The 13,360-nt window shown below is 37.0% G+C and overlaps 1 protein-coding gene across 2 annotated transcripts in view; it reads right to left on the bottom strand.

Annotated features, from left to right (window-relative positions):
• The window catches only part of clocka (clock circadian regulator a), a 67,918-nt gene extending 58,216 nt beyond the window's left edge, over nucleotides 1-9,702 (bottom strand). For both annotated transcript variants that reach the window (XM_034313930.2, XM_034313931.2), the window contains exon 1: nucleotides 8,920-9,702. The gene's annotated coding sequence lies outside the window, so the exon portion shown is untranslated. The remainder of the gene's footprint in view (nucleotides 1-8,919) is intronic.
• Nucleotides 9,703-13,360: the final 3,658 nt, after the last annotated feature.

Below are 13,360 nucleotides of genomic sequence, written 5' to 3'. Positions count from 1 at the left end.
ATTACATTCAGCATGGGAAATTTTTATTGGAAATAAACTGCATATGTATTTGGTCAAAATATGCTTAAAATGTTTGATCCTCTCATCCATTCTATCCAACCAAATGCCTCCATCTTGAGAAAGAGTGGACCATAGCTTTAAAAATTGCTGTGCGTCATCAGAAAGAGAGCTAACAGATGAGTATAATGCAACGGAATTGATGTTTTTGAAGATCACTGTATTGTCCATCTACAGTAAACCAACTCTAAGACTCTCTGGTATTTTTTTTTGCTCAGTACATAGTGCAGAAGGAGGCCAGATGGTACACACGGCCAAGGAAAAGAAGCAGAAATTCTTACCGAAAGGAAGACTATAACTCTGGAAACTTTCTTCAAATCATTACTACAGAGTAGCGCAATAATTAGCAAGAAAACTTAAAAGGGTCAGATCTTTCTTTCCCATTTTACATCTGAAGCACTTACTCCTTAAAGCTGCATTAGCTAAGATTTGTGGGGAAAAAAGTCTCTAACAGGTAAATGGTTGGAGTTGAATAAGATTTGAATGATTTTTTTTTTTACTCATTGAACCTGCCCCCATTTCCACCCATGTACACAAAGCTCCGCCCCCAAACCTTATAGTGGTTCAACTAGAGTCAACATGCCAACTAGAGTTTGCATTAGCAAGGACTGTTGTATCACTTTCAAGCACATTCAACTGCTTGAAAGCCAAATTACAACTCATCCTATAAACTTCTCAATAACTGTGAACTGGCATTGATGGCGTGTCTATAAAATGACTGACAAGAGACCAATTCAATACAAACATTCCAGACCAGAAAGCAGATTTTCAAACTTTTTTCAGCTACATAATACACTTGTCCTGAAACAATGGCTTAAACTATTTTTTTAACCATTTCTACATAATTTTTCACATTATTTGTACTAGCAAGAAATTAAAAAAAGTGCTCCTTACCCCACGTGCACTCTGGAAAGCACTTGTGTCACTGTAGTTTGTCGCTTGTGGGTGTGTATGGTACTGTTTTTTTTTTTTTCTGACAAGAAACAGATTTTTTTTTTTTGGAAGGTCTCTGTAAGCCTTATATGACAGGATAAAATGAAACTATGACTATAAGTTTTTCTTCCATACTTGTGCATCAAACAGTAAATGTGAACTAACAGCGGGCAGGCACTAAAGATGTGCGGGGAACTGAAAAAAAAAAAAGACCACATGCACCATAGGACTGGTCAGAGGAATCACTTGAGCCAATCGTCAATCAAAAAAACATCAATCAAAAAAAATTTTACTACACTATATGGCCATAAGTTTGGGGACACCTGATCATCACACCCCCATATGTGCTTCTTCCCCAGACTGTTGCCATGAAGTTGGAAGCACACAATTGTATAGAATGTCTCTGTATGCTGTAGCTTTACAGTTTCCCTTCACTGGAACTAAGAGGCTGAAACCTGTTCCAGCATGACAGTGCCCCTGTGCACAAAGCGAGCTCCATGAAGACATGGTGTGTGAAGGTTGGAGTGGAAGAACTCGAGTGTCCTGCACAGAGTCCTGACCTCAACCCCACTGAACACCTTTGGGATGAACTGGAACACTGACTGAACCCCAGACCTCCTCACCAACATCAGTGTCTGATCTCACTAATGCTCTTGTAGCTGAATGATCACAAATCCCCACAGAGACGCTCCAAAATCTAGTGGAAAGCCTTCCCAGAAGAGTGGAGCTTATTATAACAACAAAGGGAGAATAAATTTGAAATGTTCAACAAGCACATATAGGTGTGATGGTAAGGTGTGTGCAAACTTTTGGCCATATACAATGGATATAAAAAGTCTACACACCCCTGTTAAAATGCCAGGTTTCTGGTGATGTAAAAAAATGAGACCAAGATAAATAATTTCAGAACTTTTTCCACCTTTAATGTGACCTATAACCTGTACAACTCATCTGAAAAACAAACTGAAATATTTTAGGGGGGGGGCGAGTAAAAATAAAAAAACAAAATAATGTGGTTGCATAAGTGTGCACACCCTCTTATAACTGGGGATGTGGCTGTGTTCAGAATTAAGCAATCACATTCAAACTCATGTTAAATAGGAGTCAGTACACACCTGCCATCATTTAAAGTGCCTCTGATTAACCCCAAATAAAGTTCAGCTGTTCTAGTAGGCTTTTCCTGACATTTTCTTAGTCACATCTTACAGCAAAAGCCATCGTCCACAGAGAGCTTCCACAGCATCAGAGGGATCTGATTATTAAAAGGTATCAGTCAGAAGAAGGGTACAAAAGAATTTCCAAGGCATTAGATATACCATGGAACACAGTGAAGACCATCATCATCAAGTGGAGAAAATGTGGTGCAACAGCAACATTACCAAGAACTGGACGTCCCTCCAAAATTGATGAAAAGACGAGAAGAAAACTGGTCAGGGAGGCTGCCAAGAGGCCTACAGCAACATTAAAGGAGCTGCAGGAATTTCTGGCAAGTACTGGCTGTGTAGTACATGTGACAACGATCTCCCGTACTCTTCATATGTCTGGGCTATGGGGTAGGGTGGCAAGACTGAAGCCTTTTCTTACAAAGAAAAACATCCAAGCCTGGCTAAATTTTGCAAAAACACATTTGAAGTCTCCCAAAAGCATGTGGGAAAATGTTTTATGGTCTGATGAAACCAAGGTTGAACTTTTTGGCCATAATTCCAAAAGGTATGTTTTGGCGCAAAAAGAACACTGCACATCAACAGAAGAACACCACCTTACCCACAGTGAAGCATGGTGGTGGCAGCATCATGCTTTGGGGCTGTTTTTCTTCAGCTGGAACTGGGGCCTTAGTCAAGGTGAAGGAAATTATGAACAGTTCCAAATACCAGTCAATATTGGCACAAAACCTTTAGGCTTCTGGTAGAAAGCTGAAGATGAAGAAGAACTTCATCTTTCAGCACGACAACGACCCAAAGCATAAATCCAAATCAACAAAAGAACAGCTTCACCAGGAGAAGATTGAAGTTTTGGAATGGTCCACCCAGAGCCCAGACCTGAATCCGAATGAAAATCTGTGGGGTGATCTGAAGAGGGCCGTGCACAGGAGATGCCCTCGCAATCTGACAGATTTGGAGCATTTTTGCAATGAAGAGTGGGCGAATATTGCCAAGTCAAGATGTGCCATGCTGATAGACTCAAACCCATAAAGACTGAGTGCTGTAATAAAATCAAAAGGTGCTTCAACAAAGTATTAGTTTAAGGGTGTGCACACTTATGCAACCACATTATTTTGGTTTTTCATTTTTACTCGCCCAACCTAAAAGATTTCAGTTTGTTTTTCAATTGAGTTGTACAGGTTATAGGTCACATTAAAGGTGGGAAAATTTCTGAAATGATTTATCGTGGTCTCATTTTTTTACATCACAGAAGCCTGGCATTTTAACAGGCGTGTGTAGACTTTTTATATCCACTGTAGTTTATGTTCCAATATTATGGCTGTACTATTGATTTGCTGTTTCCGGGGCAGCCCTTCTTTATCTGTTTACGTCTAAAAAGAACGAATGCCGTAGAAAAATCAAAGATAGCAAATTACTATTACGCGCTTTTAACCACAATGCTTTTAAAAACAACTTTAAACCACTATATTTTGGTTCTGATTACAACTGAAATGCCATAAGTGTTTGTATTAAATCTTTTAGAAATGGAAACAACAATTTCGGTTACAATAATTTTACTCGTTCAGCCTTAAACTCATGTCATTTATCTTCATCTTCAGCCAAAAAAAAAAAACTGTGGTGAGTGAAATTTCCATGCATCCACACAATGGTTTAAATAATGGTTTATATAATGGTTTAAAACTCTTGAGAGACTTCCACTTTGTTTTGAAGCTTCATAGTCCATGTCACTACAGCACGGTATCACTGAACTGATTAACCATCACACACTTCCTAGAAGCTTAGAACTCATTCATAGAATCTAACACACAACAGGTTGCATGTTCTTGTGCGAGTAACACTACAGTCACACATGACAGAGATTAAACATGAGGCAGAGTCCATACAGGCCGTATTTCTAGGTATTTTTACGCAGGTACACGGTAAATGGTAAGTGGTTTTTATCTGGTGTCACTGTGCACAAGGACGCAGAAGCTAAACACCGTTCCATTCATCTTTCTAAACGAGCTCTGGATTAAATCAACTGCACAAGAACGAGAGAAAAAGCAACAGATGACTTTCACTTAAAGCAACAACACTCAATGATGTATGAAAAAGTTTTAAGAATTATTGATTAATTACACAGTAAGCTATTCACCTCCTTTTCTTATAATTATTTGATTTGGATTTTTTTTTATCTAAATAAGAACAACTCAAACTGAGTTTAATAAATTGAGCAAAATAATCATTTTAATGCAATTTACATGTATTTCTCGGGCATCAGGATAGGGACGGGTGATATGCCCCCAAAAAAAAAACATATCACGATTCTCGAAGACATTTCTAACAAACTTGCAGCAATAGAGTACTGTTTAAAAAAAATAAAAATAATAAATGTTTATTTCTTTATATTTTAATATATTTATAATATATTTGCATTTATTTATTTTTTATTTTTCTGCATATATTTTAATTAATGTGTTTAAATACTTGAATTTGTTTATTTATTTATTTATTTATTTAAATGTATTATATTTATTTTATTTATTTATTTATTGTATTTTTATACCGTTTCTATTTATAAAAAAATAAATAATATTTAACACTGAATTTTTTTTTTATTTTAAAGACAAAATTCTGCTTTAGGTTTGTAGGTATTTTTTAGATTAAAAATGAATAAAAAGATATAACATGATATCTCAGAAAAGCATATCGTGACATAATTTATCACGATATCGTTTTCATATCACACAAGCATGACATTGGCAGTAACAGCATAATGCCAGCTGTGTAACAGCAAGGTTGAAATGTTCTAGGTGAACTGGTGGAAGCTGTGGTGTAACACGCAGCACAGGTTGGCGTTACTGCTACTCAGACTCAGACTGAAACATGAGCATGCAGGACTGAAGCCTGTGTTGGCTGAGCTAACTGGCATCTGCAAATCATGAGATCAATTAAGTAGGGAATGTTTGGTGTAGTGAAACCAGCTTACTTCTAAGAAAACCTCAGCATGTTGGGCTCACTTCGTGGTACAGCTCTCTTCTCTAACGCAGACGTAGCGTATAACAAAATGGAACCACACAGGCACTCACACTAGGCTCGTGCTTGCATCTCATTACTAGGGTGTAATACAACCACCAGGCTTCGCACATCTGTACAACACACTTCACCGTAACCTTGCTGTATTCTACACAAGACGGGCAAAATACACTATCAGCAGCTGTCACAAGGATAAATGCAAAATCTCAGAGTAGCCCAGCAGCTGACGTACAAAATTATGACTTTCCTTCAACCACCACTGCAAGACATCCTCACAAAATCAGCAAAAAATAAAAACAGACTGACTGAAATCAGGAGAAAGTTAAAGAAGTCCATAAGCAGTATAGGGGCCCTGTTTTCCTTATAAAGCTTGATTAGATAGAACGAGTTTCTGGGAAAGTCTTGGTTAGTCCCACTGCCTGAACTGAACCTTAACCTTAACCTGGCAGTAAACTTCAAACAAAAGAGGCAATTTGGCACAGCAATACATCTTTCAAATGAAATCACATTTTGATTTGAGTCTCTCCCATACCTGTGATTGCTCTAATACTGCATTCGACCTCACAAGTGAAGGAGCTCAAAACAACTTAATTTTCGACCTCCGTGCATTTGAGCTACATAGTTCACACCCACATCACACCCACACCACACATTCACACCCAGGGACAAGTTAGAGTCACTGCCATGTTTTTGAGAGGGGTGGGGGGAAAATAAATAAATAAATAAATAAAAACCGGCAAATCCGGACACAGGGAGAACATGCATAACAGACCATAAGACCAAGCTCAGGCTGAAAGTGGACTGTATCAATATTTTAAAGGCACTTCATGCTGTACATTTTCACACCATAGTATATGATGGTCTATCTCAAAATCATACGAACAGGACGGCGCCATTAAAGATTAACCACTAAAGATTCATCTATGACATTGTTTTGTTGTTAATAATCATTTCTGAAAATACCGTGGGAGATGCCGCTACCGGATCCACGTCTCCTGCCCAATTTGCGACAGTCCGATATGACACAAGATATAAAGTACTGTGAAAATGTATTAGACATCCTAATTTTGTAAAGACCACTTTTCCCCACACAGTCTATTTCTCTCTAAAGCACATACAGTTTCATTTCAATGGCTGAAAAACATTTTAATGATTATTTTAGTTCATTGCACAATAGAATAGATCTAACATCACTTCTAAGTCCGTGCAGATACGTCATTAATTAGTGACCCTAAATTTCTCTAAAAATTTTTTTACCTGCATTGTGTGTGGAAGAAAAACAACCCTGAATGAGGATCAGTCTGTTTACGCACACCCTGCCAAATCCCTGACCAATCAACAGTCGTGCATGCAAATAATTTGGTTCGCTTGAAATCCACTGCAAGGTAAAACCAACCGAACCAAATGTCACTAAAAAAAAAAAAAAAAAAAAAAAACCTCTGGTGCAGACTTTAGCACATGAGCTAGGTGTGAAAACAGCCTTGAACCTCAAAAAGGAAATATAAGGACTGATAATCAGCGGGTAAGGTTCGGCACGTGTGACTGTCAGCGAGTCACTACTGCGTCCTTAACATCACATGTAAGTTTCTTACTCTTAAGTCACTTTTGATAAAAGCTTCTGCCAAATAAATTAAATGTAAACATTTCATTATTATTATTATTATATCTAAGGCTTAGTGCATTTACTTACTTTTTACTTTAGGATGCCTGCAAAGGCACTGTGCTTCTTTTTTAAGAGGATATCCTAAAATTTGAGCGCCAATCCAATACCCAGGATCGCTAACGGGCTGACAACAGCAATCAATCAATCAATAAATACATTTTTTTAATGGTGGATCAGATATTAGAGACAAAAGAAATTAAAATTCAATCTGATCCTGTAACAAAAGTAAAACACTGGAATTGGCTTTGGATATGATTTATTATTTTTGGCCTATTTTATTAGTTTTAAAATAATATTAATTAATATGTTTATTTTATTTATTTTTTTTTTTTATATGGAAATGTTTACATATAAAGAGACATTATGGTATTTTTATTAGGATTGATTTTATTATATTTATACTTTATTATATTTGTCATGTATATGATTTTTGTCTCCAATATCTGATTTTTGTGTGAAAGTGTTTAACCAAATAAACAAAGCTGCGGCTTTGCGCGAGTCATGTTTCTAACTATGTATTTTTTCCTGTATTTTTTTTTGTTTGTTTGTTTTTTTTTAAGTGTTTCAGTACAAAAACATCTTCAGTTTAGTAGTTTTTAAAGAAAAAATATATTGGATTATTATCAGTACGCAAGGTTTCAGTACCGGAAAAGAGACAGCGATATCAAGCCGCCTCTATCTGGCCATAAACACTCCCTACTGCCACTTTATTGACCAAAAACTTGACCCCAGATGATCCCATAACTAAATATAAAGCATCATGTGTCACATTAAGCTCGCCTCTATGTAATAATAAAAGTTTATTATAAGGAAACAAAAACATTGAAATTATTGTGCTGTTTTCGTGTTATATTAGTTTGGTCCTATGTGTAGTAAACATTGTGTGACAAGGTAAGTGTGTTTGTTTTGTTGTTAAGCTTGATTTTCCTTGTAAAATGTCTCTTAAGAAAGCTTTGAAAGTGTCCTGTGGCTTAAAGAAAGACACAAAGAGACATCTTATTTACAAATTTTACCCTTTAGAAATGCAGTTTCTTTGGTGTTGTAATAATAATGTTACCAACAACTCAGAGAAGCTTCTAGCTACTTAGTATTTTGTCTTCAAACTTTGGGCCACGCCTCCTGAGCAGGTAAAGAGCGGCTCTTTGGCGCATGCGTCGAGCTCTCAATTACTTAACAGGCGACTGTAGATGACACACAGCATTTTTTTTTTAATAAAGCAAGCTCTACCGAAGGCGTTAGGCTTTCCAAAGTCGCTTTGGTGTTTCCACATGCTTCAGTTAATCCTTTCAGATCATTTAAACGAATAATATGTTATGATGAAACGCTTTACTGTAATGAATGAACATGGACACTGATGCTACTCGGATGGTGAGGGAATTTCCTGCAAAAAACCGACCTGCAACAGATGCATCAGCTTCTGGGCTAACTCTAACTCTCTGTATCTCTCTGATGGGGAAAATCTCTCATGTACACCGAAATATTTTTCTTTCCTCCTTCATCCAGCAGCCCTCTACAGGTTGCACTAGCAGAAGAGAACCAGGTTGATTTGGATCTGGTATAAAGCTTCCTATTGATCATAAACAGTGCACTAGGATATCAATCCGCACAATGAAATGTTTAATAAGTGACCTAGATTCACGCGCACGGCGAACTGCTGCTGTGCTCCCCAAACCTGGCGCGCGCTTCTTTCGCTCCGGGAACTAAATATAGCAAAGTTTATAATGCGGACCAATAAAATACACCAAATACACATGCACATCACCGGCACCGAAATGAATCGTCCAGACAAGACACAAGTGCGTGTGTTTTTTTTTAAATGGCTTGGTTAGCTAGCTAGCCGCAAATGTTTGGCGTCTCTCTCTCTCTCCCTCTCCCTCTCTCTCTCTCAGCCAGAGAGAAATGTGGGTCACCAGGCCTCCGGACTCTTCACTAGCAAGCTTCAGGAACAACAAAATAATAAGAGCGCTCTGCTGGGGTTTGTTCCCTGATTTTTTTTTCTGTCAGCGTTAAAACAAATGCTGCACTACACATATATACCAGGTGTCTTATTTTTTTTAAAGTCATAAACATGCAGAAAGCTGTCCTTACCCAGTTTATTCGCCGTCATGAGGGGATCTCGCGCTCCTTGTTTTGGTTCAGACGCCTGCGTTGGATTGACTGGAGTTACAAAAACAGCAGGGCCTACCCTGGGCTTCCCACGCGCATGCGCACTGCACACTAAGCGGCAGCAGCAGAAGCAGCCTACACAATCTGGCAACACACACACACACACACACACACACACACACACAGGCTACATTGTAGCGCGAGGAGGATATTTTAACGTCGTGTCAAACGACAAACTAGCTTTTATTTAAACAATACGGGAAAAAAAACAACTTTAGCGGCGCAATCAGTCTCCTGTTTCATTTTAAAGGACACATACTCTAACATATTTTAATATGTAATTTTCAACGACTTCCTTTTTTTTTTTTTTTTTTTTTTTTAAATACCCCGAACGCGCTTTGTGTTGATTTTTCTGTGTTATACAAGCGCCCCCAATCTAGTATATCTCTCATTCTTTTGGCGGAAGTCCAATTAGGTCAAACTCACCAGACAACCAACCTTGACTAGTAACGCGCAAAAGTTGTGGCAGGAGTTTGATTGACACCCGACGTGTCCAATCAGCGCGTCGTGCGTGTGTGGGCGTCACCACAGGCGGAAGTGTGGTGCTGAGAGTCAGAATAACTTACCTAAACTGCCTTTAATGCTATTAAATATCACTTTTTTTTAATCACATGCATATGTACTACGAGATTTATGAATGTATCCAACATTCTGGTGTGTTCATGAGAAGAAATAGATATGATAGATTTATAAGTTGTGATTTATAAAGACGTGCGTTCAGTTGATCCTGTTGGATCTTATTAGATTTGTGGAATCTTGCTGGAACTATACTTGTATTTTATTGGAAATAATGTCTTATTATTAGAGGGTTATTGGATGTTACAGAGGGTGCTTTGGGAGAATCATAAAAGATTTTCTTTAAAATTAGAGTATTTTCTCTATTTTAGAGTATTTTATACTATTACTGTAACATACTATCTTATTTATATATGTATACACACATATATATATATATATGTGTTTGTGTGTGTAAATCTTTAAGAAACCATCCTGTAAACATCTTAATCTGTATTGGTTATTAATGGTTAATAATGTCTACACTGAGATGAGTTTGCAAGACACAGTCAAAAAATTACTATTTGTTTAGTTTAAAAAAAAAAAAAACAGTGGAAAAATGCACCCTTAGGATTCCAAAAAATATCTCATTGAATTCCCATATAGACCTGAATAGGAACCCAAATGGATCCCATTAAAAAAAAAACCCTGTAAAAGTGGTCCTACAGGATATTTATGTTCTATAAGACAAGTCCAAAATATGGTAGAAATTATAAATAGAATCCTGTACAAGTTTCTTATTGGAATCCTTTAGGATTTTTTGACAAGGGCTTCCTAAAAGTGAATGTGTCCATGTGCACACTGAAATGTTCCTAAATCCTTTCTAACTGTGGCCTGTTTATCGATCTTAAATCATGCACTGCCTCCACCTAGAGCAGATATCCCTGTATGATGGGATATAAGCAATGGAACTGCACGTTAGCTGTGGTCATTTCTGTTAAAATGCTAAGTGAATCCCAGCAAAGGATCAAAAAGATTTTGCTTTTCTGTAAATGAAATTTAGTGGGCAAAAGATCTTGGAAAAGGTCCTCTAACAAAGCAAGTACATCTATGGTCCAGTGGATATAAACATTCTACACACTCCTGTTAAAATTGCAGGGTTTTTGTAAAAAAAAATGAAACCAATATAAATCATATCAGATCTTTTTCCACCTTTAACATGAGAGAGCAACCAGCTGAAAGCCAAATAAAATAAGAAATGAGATGTGAATCAGTTGATTATAGACACCCAGAGACATCTAGTGCCCACAACGTAGAACTTTTTGTTTTGTTTCAGCCTTGTCTTAAAAGTGAACATATAAGTAAATATGGTACTTAAGGTTCTTATGAACTTCATCGCATAACCAGTGTTTATTGAATTAATGTGGGAAGAACAGAATTTCAACACTGTATTTTCTGTAGACAGTGATAGCGTCCTGCCCTAGTATTAATAACGTCCACAAGATGGCACTGGACATACAGTGTTCATCCTGTTCGCACTACAAACAAGCATTAATCGTCATGAAGTTCACTTTTAATAAAACTTTTCACACATCACCCCTCTGCACAACACGAACAATCAGCTTGACACAATACACTCATATGTGGTTCTTCCCCAAACAGTTGCCACAAAGTTGGAAGTACACAATTGTATAGGATGTCTTTGTGTGCTGTAGTATTACAATTTCCCTTCACTGGAACTAAGAGGCTTAAATCTGTTCCAGCATGACGATGCCCCTGTGCACAAAGCGAGCCCCATGAAGACATGGTGTGTGAAGGTTGGAGTGGAAGAACTCGAGTGTCCTGCACAGAGCCCTGACGTCAACCCCACTGAACACCTTTGGGATGAACTGGAACACCGACTGAACCCCAGACCTCCTCACCAACATCAGTGTCTGATCTCACTAATGCTCTTGTAGCTGAATGATCACAAATCCCCACAGAGACGCTCCAACATCTAGTGTAAAGCCTGATTGATTGGCTCTGATTGATTTTCCCTCTTTTCTTAGCTGCAAAATCCTTGCTTTTCCCCCATAGACAGCTCTCTGGTCTACATTGTGGTTTATCCTTTTTAATAACAAATGCAGTCTTCACAGACGAAACCCAAGGCTCAGACCAAGAGTAGACATTCAGAGCTATTAATTGTTTAAACAATCGATCTTATTCCAATATTTTTGATTCATTCACTTGAAAAATGGATGGATTCCAAAAAAATGTACAATAGTCCAAGTTGTTTAATACGTCTAGATGTAAATATCAGGAAATAAAAGCTGAAATTCATATATATCATCTCATATTCATCTTTTGATCTTTTGAGAGGATTTATTATATGATTTGAAGTCGGACAAGTCGAGGTTTTACATTAGTTAGTCTTCTTTACATTTTCTTAAATTCTTTAAATTTCTAAAATTTACACACACTTAGGAGCATGAGTAGAATACAATTGTTTTTCTAAATTTATGGGATTTTTATAAATACCAAATTTCGTGTGTAAATTTCTTGTAGAAATTAGCAGCACTGTGTGTGACTTCTGCCTCTGACATTTCTAAATCAGTTCAAAATTGGTCTCAACTAGAGATGTACACTTTTTTTTCCGCTCAAATAGTTTCCAGGTTTTTAGCAAAGTTCCCAATTAAAAACCACACAAAAAGACAATGTAACTAAGCCCAAGATGTTTGGTCATAGAAAAGGGTAGATGCATTTTCATCTTTTTTTCCTCAGTGTTTTTTGGGGGAAACAAGTTAAAAGTGGTGCACATTTCTGAATCAACAATATGCAGATATTATACGCGGAACCTGCCAACCCTGATCATGGAATAAATACCGAGTTCATTAACATACAAATGGAGATGCACTGTTTGGTTTTAAACCACCCTAAAGACTGCTTCACCTTCAAACTAAAACCACATTTCTACTATATTTCTGTACAAAGTTTGCTTTCAAATTTGAGCCACTGCTCCATATAGCTCATACAGACTACTCGCTACTTTCTCTGGAAAAAATAAGCATTTAATTAATGTTTACCTATTATAAAATGTGTACTTTCATTGTGCATCTTTGTGTCTTTCTTAAATGATTGTTTTTTTTAACATTATTAAAAGAAAATCATAAATCATACAGTCATTATAATGAAATGTTGCATAAAAGATCCCATTTTGACTTGAAGCAGCACTTCATAGTTACCGTTAGTTTGCTTACTCAGTCACATTAGACAGAAGATAGAAAACTTTCCAGGAAGTTCCACAGGGCATTTGGTTGAGGAGTTGAATAATGTTATGTTCTGCAAATGGCAGTTTGTTGTAATTTGGATGAAAAATTACTTCTTTTTCAAGCAGCCCTTTTTTCAGTATTTTCCAGAGTTTCTAGGGCATAGTTGTAGGGTTAACCTTAAAAAAAGGGGGAGGGTGTTATAGGGGGAAAAGAATCTTCCAGTATAGACCACATTCATTTCTGGTTTAAAGCCGAATAAAATTAAAAAAAAAAAAAACAGATACCGATATTTTGATCACTAAAGAGATTATTAAGGTGCTAAGTGGCTGTGGTGCCAGAGCACATTTTAGACTCATGTCAATCAGTACAGTGACATCTTTTTACACCATCCTGAAGTCCTGAATATACACTGAAGACCTAAACATGAATAAAAACAAAACACCATAGATTTAATTGAAAGTATGGTTTCAGATTGTTTTGGCAGAGAAAGAAAGAGAGAGAGAGATTCAGCAAAAGCACAGGTCACTCAAAATCACACTACTACAATGAGAACATTGCAGAATGACTTTAATTTAAAAGACACAACATGGTTACACAATTAGGACCTGTGGACCAAAAAA

This window comes from Pangasianodon hypophthalmus, chromosome 19 (genome assembly GCF_027358585.1).
Source record: "Pangasianodon hypophthalmus isolate fPanHyp1 chromosome 19, fPanHyp1.pri, whole genome shotgun sequence".
In the NCBI taxonomy this organism is placed as follows: domain Eukaryota; kingdom Metazoa; phylum Chordata; class Actinopteri; order Siluriformes; family Pangasiidae; genus Pangasianodon; species Pangasianodon hypophthalmus.
Note: the sequence above shows the minus strand (reverse complement) of the source record. Positions and strands in the feature narration are given on the sequence as shown.